This window comes from Danio aesculapii, chromosome 3 (assembly GCF_903798145.1).
Source record: "Danio aesculapii chromosome 3, fDanAes4.1, whole genome shotgun sequence".
Taxonomy (NCBI): Eukaryota; Metazoa; Chordata; class Actinopteri; order Cypriniformes; family Danionidae; genus Danio; species Danio aesculapii.
The window spans coordinates 23,995,774-24,003,696 of NC_079437.1; the positions used below are offsets into that span (position 1 = coordinate 23,995,774).

Below are 7,923 nucleotides of genomic sequence, written 5' to 3' on the forward strand. Positions count from 1 at the left end.
CTGTTGGCTGCTGGCATTGTTCATTGGTCAGGCATCAGCCAATCAAACAGCTTTACACCTGCCCCGCCCCTCCCCCGCCCCGCGCTGCTCGCGCATCTGCATTTGCAAGTGCACAGATGAGTTCTGCTACAGAGATAGCGGGAGATGTGTAGCAAAAGTCAGAGCGCGGGAGATTTGTAGTTGTACTGACGAATCTGAGAGGTTGTGATTGCCGACCTGTGGTTGTAGAGCAAAGATGCAATCAAATTTGCCGTGCACACGTGTGTCTGTCATTTTGTATTTGTGAATGACATTTTACAAATACACAACTATTAATCTGCAACTTCCAATTCAAAACACAAGTGTGTGGATTGTTGTGTGTGTGTGCAAATCGAGGGATTCAGCTGTTCACATCAGAGCTGTGAGTGTACATTTCAACATACACATACAAATATTATTATCACAAGTGCTCACATTTACATTTGCAAGCTCTCGAGTTTTGCAACTGATTTACCTTCATAGTTACGGTCCATAGCTTTTAGGCAGTGTATTTGTGGAGTGTTTTAAACTTGCTACAAAACTGGAAACAATTCAGACGACAGCTCCCGTACGTGACAACGGCACAAAAAACCGACAGCACACATTGAAAAACGTCCGAATAGTTCATCCGGCATTATCGACTCACTAAAAAGAACCGGTTCTTAAGAGTCATTCGTTCACGAATCTTTTCGCTTTGCATCCTGTTGGCTTGATTCCGTGCAGGTAAAGCCTGCGTGTGTTGTGAAAACTTCACCAACAAAGTTTCACGAGGTAATGTCTTAAGAGAGCATATATTTACGCACACAAATTTGTCCTGACTCTTGTCGTTGTGGACTGAAGTTGGATTATTGTCGAAAATGGTTGTTTTTTTGTGATTTTGTTAATAACAATAGCGTACTCCACGTTTGATAGCGTTTGTTGCTTTCCATTGCCTTGGCCGTCCACAACATTGGTTTATTGTGAGGAAGAAGTGCTGCAGAAGGCGATAAGGCACTCCAAGATGAGTTTATTGCCAACACTTTTCCCGCCAGCCTTGTAAAGGTCTTCAGAGTCGCAGCAGCTGTTCAACACAACACCGCTCTCAAGGTGAACGAAGACGTCATCAAGGTGAGCAGATGCCTGGCATTAGTGAGGCTGCAACTTGTGCATTAATGTCTAGAAAGTGGCAGGTGGCCATACAGACCAGAAGGTCTTTTCCGTCACTGTGGGCGAGAAGTGACCTTGCCAGTGGTATCCCAGCAAGAGATTCAGACTAGAAGTGTAACTTGCTTTGGAATATGTCGGAAACCTCACTGAGCCTCTGCTTGCTTGTAGTGTGTCTAGTTGTATCTCTGGACTGCAGTAACGTACATGGACAGAACACCGGTTTTTGACGATGTGTCCCCAACTTTAGCTTAAATGTCTGTTCAATAAAATTTATGTGAAAGCATACCTTATGGTTAAATAAATATGAACATTACAAAAAGTACACTTACAGAAAGTGAAATATTTTTTGCCCAAGCCTCTGTTTAAACCTTGCAGGTCTGATTCAATCAAAACAAACTCTGGTGTAATCGCTTTGTCGGTGCAGCTCGTTTAGTTTTGAACACTACCGTCTAAACTGCAGGGCAAACAGCCATTTCTGACTTTGTGGGTGTTTTCAAACTGTTGTGTGTTTGTAACTCGGCATAAGATGAAAATGATCCCCTGTACCTTCTAAACCAGATAACATGGTCAAAAAATGACCCTGTGTTTTGGTCTCCCCCATCAACCGAATGGAACTCAATTTCTTTGATGCAGACACCTAAGTTTGATCTGAACCATTGTGTGGATTTCAGTCCACTTGTTATTTAGAGTGTTTCCCTGGAAAAAAAAAACAATTGGTCAAAACAACAAATGTTTTTGAAAATCAGGGTTATTTCGCCAAATATTGATTTCTTCTTTTTTTGATTTGATTTATTTCAAACAGAAATATCAAACATAAATTCATTAACAAAACATTCATTTCAACATGGTCGAAATGGAGCGGGATGAAGCACAAACTTATTTTCCCACCCCATTGCCACACACATCATTCGTATTACTTAAACGTATTTCTTCTTTTACTTATCTCTTCTTTTTACGTGAGACATATGAGCTTAACATGAGACTTAGTTTATCCTTTTGGCATCTTTGACATTTTATAACATAGACACAAAAAATACATGCTACTGCAAACAGCCATTAATTGAAATTTCATCATACGATACCATTCTCATTTTATTCTTTTTCAATCACTACTATTCATCATTATATTCCTTTAATAATATATATTTAAATGACTGTTAATATGATAATTGATTAATATCGTGACATTGTTTAAGAATCTGTTCTAGACTGTTCCATAATTTCATACCACATACACAAATTTTTTAAAGTTGTCCTTGTTTTCAACCTCCTAAAATTTAGTTCTACTCAGATTATGTCCTTGTCTTTCTTCAAAAAACTTTTGTATGCTTTTCGGAAATATTTTATTCCTAGCATTAAACATAAATTGTGCTGGTTTAAATGTAACCAAATCACTAAATTTAAGTATCTTCAATTTAAAAAATAAAGGATTTGTATGCTCCAAATACCCCACATTTTCTATCAGTCTAATTATTTTTTTTCTACATTGTACATAAGAATCGTAAGTTAGATTTAAATGTATTCCCCCAAATTTCAACACAATAACTCATATATGCCAACATAAGTGTGTTATATAATACATTGATTTATTGCCCAGGATAAATCTAGCTTTATACTCTATTTCTACAGTTTTTACTCATTTTGATGCCACATTATTTATTTCCGGTTTCCAACTAATTTTATAATCCAATACAACACCAAGAAACTTAATTGCATGTACTCTTTCTATTATTTCATTATCAATTTTTAAATCTATATTATGACTACTTTTTAATTTCCCAAACAACATAACCTTTGTTTTACTTATATTTAATCACAATTTGTTTACGTCAAACCACAATTTCAATTTATTAATTTCTGTTTTATCAACTTCAAACAGTGCTATTATTTTGTCTACAAATAAATAAAAGCTGAAATGAATATGTCTTAAAACATGTCATCATTTTTGTTACTTAGACCAATTGTTGTTTTATGCTCTAAATTACAATATTTGTGAAAAAAAAATTACAAAAAAATGAAAATAAAAATAATGTCATGAATTTGTTTTTAAAGAATAAAACAAAAAATCAAACACATTCAAAATTCGAAATCATATCTATAAACTGTAAAACCAACAAAATTCCCAAAGAGTTTATAAAAAAGTTTTATTTTTCTAAGTTTATCATATGCACTTATTATTTTCCTTTTTTTGTAACATCGTAAATGTGTTATATTTATCTGATTTTACATTTAGCAATGTTTACAACATTTTACTATTTATAGTAGGATTTGTATTGAAAAAAATGTATCAAACCTATAAGGCTTTCAAGACAGACATCATCATAATAACTAATTATAATAATAAATAAATAATATTAGTTTAACAGTATTTGTTACAAAATGTATTGTTCACATTTTTTTAATTCACACATATTAAAAATTGACATTTTTATTGATACATTTTGACCACAGGAATATTAAAAGTCTCCGGATTCCATTTCAGAAATCTGGTCACTTTATCTACCCAGAAGCCTATTCCTTCGCATAGTCTCACTGTCATTTTCTCCTAGTTATTGCACCTGACATCTCCATGCATATAGATAATAGACATTAACCCCTGATAAAAACACTCATTTGGAGAGGTGAATGCAGGGACAGGGCTTGAAAGGTCATCACGCTCTATGAATCCCAAAGTCCGGTCCTTCTAATGCTTCCAGATTAGTTGGCATGGTACTCCTAAAACATTTATTTCTTTTTGTGCTACAGGCAATACTCTTTAATATGCACTTATGAACTATTAAAGGACACGTTTTTACAGTCCACTTTAAATGTATAAGGCTGAGTTTGTCTTGAATGTTCTGTTAAATAGCTTATAGTTCATTTATGGCATGACTAAGTTGTATATACAAGATGCTGAATTGGTTGGTCAAGATTAACTCATTATTTATTTAATGAGTAAGAGAACCAATTTGTGATGTATGTAATATGAAATCATTTAAGCATAAAATATATTTTAATAGAATAATTTTTTTTAAATGATACAAGACTTTCTCCTTGAGTAATAATATACATTTTTATCATAAATTAAGTATAAATATAGTATCTAATTGTTATTAATAATATTATATTTTTATCTTGTATGTTTATGAAGACAAAGTTGTCAAATTATCTTTAAAGAAATATCAAAATGTTTATGTTTGCATGATGAAATGGAACAGTTTTTTGCCATTTAAAATGATAGTTTACCCAAAACTGAAAATATATTCACTGTTTACTCACCCTCAAGTGGTTTAAAATATTTATATGTTTCTTTCTTCTGTTGAAAACAAAAGAAGATATTTTGAAGATGGCTGGAAACCTGTAACCATTGATTTCCATGAAACAAATAGGGAAGTCAATTGTTACCAGTTTCCAGCTTTCTTCAAAATACATTCTGTGTTTAAAAGAAGAAACTCCATAGAGGTTTTTAAAAAGTGAGTAAATGATGGAACAATTTTCATATTTGGGTGAACTATCCCTTTAATACAGCCATTGCTGATATGCACTACCTGACAAAAGTCTTGTCACCTATTCATGTTTTAGGAACAACAAATAATAACTTGACTTTTAGTTGATCATTTGGTATCAGAAGTGGCTCATATGAAAGGCAAAGGCCTTCAGGTTACGCTAATAATGTACAGTATAGAATATAGTCATGGTGCAGTGGACAAAGAATTAATATTGTGTATGTCCCCATGAGATTGAACTACTGCATCCATACATCTCTGCAATGACTCAAATAACTTATTATTAAAAGTCATCTGGAATGGCAAAGAAAGTGTTCTTGCAGGACTCCCAGAGTTCATCAAGATTCTTTGGATTCATCTCCATTGCCTCCATTTTACCCCAGACATGCTCAGTAATGTTTATGTCTGGTGACTGGGCTGGCCAATCCTGGAGGAACTTTGATGTGGAGGCTGAAGTATGAGAAGGAGCACTGTCCTGCTGAAGAATTGGCTTTTTTGCTCTTTTGTGGTTTGTAATGTAATGGGCAGCACAAATGTCTTGATACCTCAGGCTGTTCATGTTGCTATTCACTCTGCAGATCTCTCGCACACCCCATACTGAATGTAACCCCAAGGCATGATTTTTCCTTCACCAAACTTGACTGATTTCTGAGAATCTTGGGTCCATGTGGGTTCCAATAGGTCTTCTGCAGTATTTGTCATGATTGGGATGCAGTTCAACAGATGATTCATCTAAAAAAATTTACCTTCTGCCACTTTTCCAAGCGATCAACTAGATGTCAAGTTATTATTTGTTGCTCTTACAATTGGGATCAACGACTAAGACCCATCTTTATGTTGTTTTTGCTTGTTTTGGTAAGGTAGTGCACTAGATCAGTGTTTCCCAACCCTGTTCCTGGAGGCACACCAACGGTACATATTTTGGATGTCTCCCTTTTCTGACCCATTAACTTCAGGTGTTGGAGTCTCTTCTGATGTTATGATAAGTTGATTCAGGTGTGTTTGATTAGGGAGAGGTTGAAAATGTGTACTGTTGGTGTGCCTTCAGGAACAGGGTTGGGAAACACTGCACTAGATAGCATTCTAACCTTGCTTTTCCCCATCCATGCATTAGGTGATGACCTCAATGTGTATGAAGGAAGTCTTACACATTCCCCTTCTGTCCTTTCCTGTACCTGTTGTTCTCTGACATGCTGCTGGCAGAGTTTATTAGCCATGGCGGTGCATACAAAACCTCAATTTACATCACCTTCGCAAGAAGAGTAACAGGTAAAATAGCTTAATATTAAACATAATTAAAACATACTGGGTGTGCACACTGAGTATGCAAAGATCTAGGTGGTGCTTCTGAGCAGGAAAGTGCTTCTATCTCTGTTAGCAAGCAATACAAGCTTCCTGCAACTGCTTGAGAGACATGTAAGTGTTGCCAGAGTCATTGCTCACCTTATTGAGATGTCATCCTCCTTTTGGATCATCCACTGGTAATTGAAGATGAAGTCGAGGTGTTTTTGATTATGCTGCACCACTCACAGCATCTGTTTTGTCACAGTTTGACCAAGATGATCCTGAATTATACATGTTTGGCTCGATCACCCTTTGTGTTTGTATAATATAACTTATTCTATAATGCATTATGATTAGATTTTTCAAAACCACTTTATTAAACGTTTTACTTAACAGAAAATTAATACAAAACAATACAAAATCAACAATTTAATTTCCATCTAACAAGATCATTTCCAGACATATTAAAGAACAATTATAAATCAAATGAAAAATTACAGAGAAAAAATCTGATGCATTATGAAAGTGGTATTGTACATTGCCTTTAGATGACATTTAAAGCAGTAATACAAGAATCTACAGCATCTCTATAATCAAGAGAGGATTTTTTTCAGCCTTATTTACTTGAATTGTCCTGCTGACACAGAAAAATCAGGGAACAGAGCAGAATAACGACAGGACAGAGGAGAAAGGAATGGAGAGAAAGAAAGGAACCCAAGGTGCCTCTTTTGTTTAATTAGCTGCGCCAAATTAATTAGTAACAGAAGCTTGAATTAATTATGGTTGAAAAGCGGCAAAGAGACTGACAGTCGTGGTAACGTCCCCAAAGATTTACTGTTTCGGCTTCTGTTAATGTGCAATTAGACATTCTCTCTCTCTCTCTTTTTTCTTTGCCACTCATTACAATATAAATACCAGTGCTCCCAAAATACAGCTTTTATTTTCTTTCTGCTTCTTGTGCCATGCTGTGTGTGTGTTTCCTCTGGAGCTCTTCTTTCTGATTGGGCTCTGTAATTTGCTGGCTTTTATTTGTTTTAGTGCCTGAGTGCTTGCTGTTATTTGTTTTAGTGCGCTGTATTATTAGATGCGTTCGGCTTAAGTTACTTCACATTGCTGGTGGTGTATGGCGATTTGTGGGGGTTGGAGTTGTTCTTGCAATGGGATGCTTTTGTCCTTGTGAGTTTTTTTTTTAAACTAGTGTAAAGCCATCAATATCAATTGTTCTTGTTATTGTTCTGTACTGTCTGTCAGTAGATTACATTTTATTCACAATTAATCACAGCCTTATTATGAATCTGATGGATACTGCAAAGTTTTTTAGGGTAAATTTAGGTGTTTAAAAAGCACATTGCTAATTCATAAATGTATCATTTTCTTGAGTAAAATTTTGAAATAAACCAAGTTTCAAAAGTAAATACGACTATATGGACATACCAAAAAAAAACCTTAAGCCTTGACCTAACTGCAGTAACTGTGCAGATCACAACCCATGGTTCAGCACCACGTTACCCATGGATTAATCTTTTTTTTTTTACTTAAATTTGCAACGTTCACAGAAAGATTGCCTCTTATGTCATTAAAGTCGCATCTATGAAAGCATTTTGGACTCCCTCTCAACTATAATGATGATGGAAAAAGCTGTGTGTGGTTTTTAGGTTATTAAAGGTATTTTCTGCCACTACTTTGCTGTTTAGCCTGCATTAGTGTATTCAGTGTATAGCACGAAAAGATCAGGATCTCAATTCACCAACGCATTTTAATCCATCAATTATCGTTATTTACATGTTTATTAATCTTTCGAAGCTGCATTCCAATATGCGTTTGACCCTGAAAAAGAGATTCAGTCTTTATTTTTTTTTTTTGTTTTATTTAAAAGTTACAAACAGTCAAATAACACCAAAGTACTGGTGTAATGGTTTGAAGTTCAAACAGCAAACAGCTAACAAAAAAGTGTCATTCATTCATTTTCTTTTCGGCTTAGTTGCTTTAT

The 7,923-nt window shown here is 34.9% G+C and overlaps 1 long non-coding RNA gene across 1 annotated transcript; it reads left to right on the top strand.

Moving 5' to 3' along the window:
* The first annotated feature begins 719 nt into the window (after window positions 1-719).
* Window positions 720-5,888, top strand: LOC130218646 (uncharacterized). Its single transcript, XR_008835970.1, has 3 exons — window positions 720-789; window positions 931-1,125; window positions 5,764-5,888. It is a non-coding gene; the product is annotated as an uncharacterized LOC130218646 (long non-coding RNA).
* The last annotated feature ends 2,035 nt before the right edge of the window (window positions 5,889-7,923 follow it).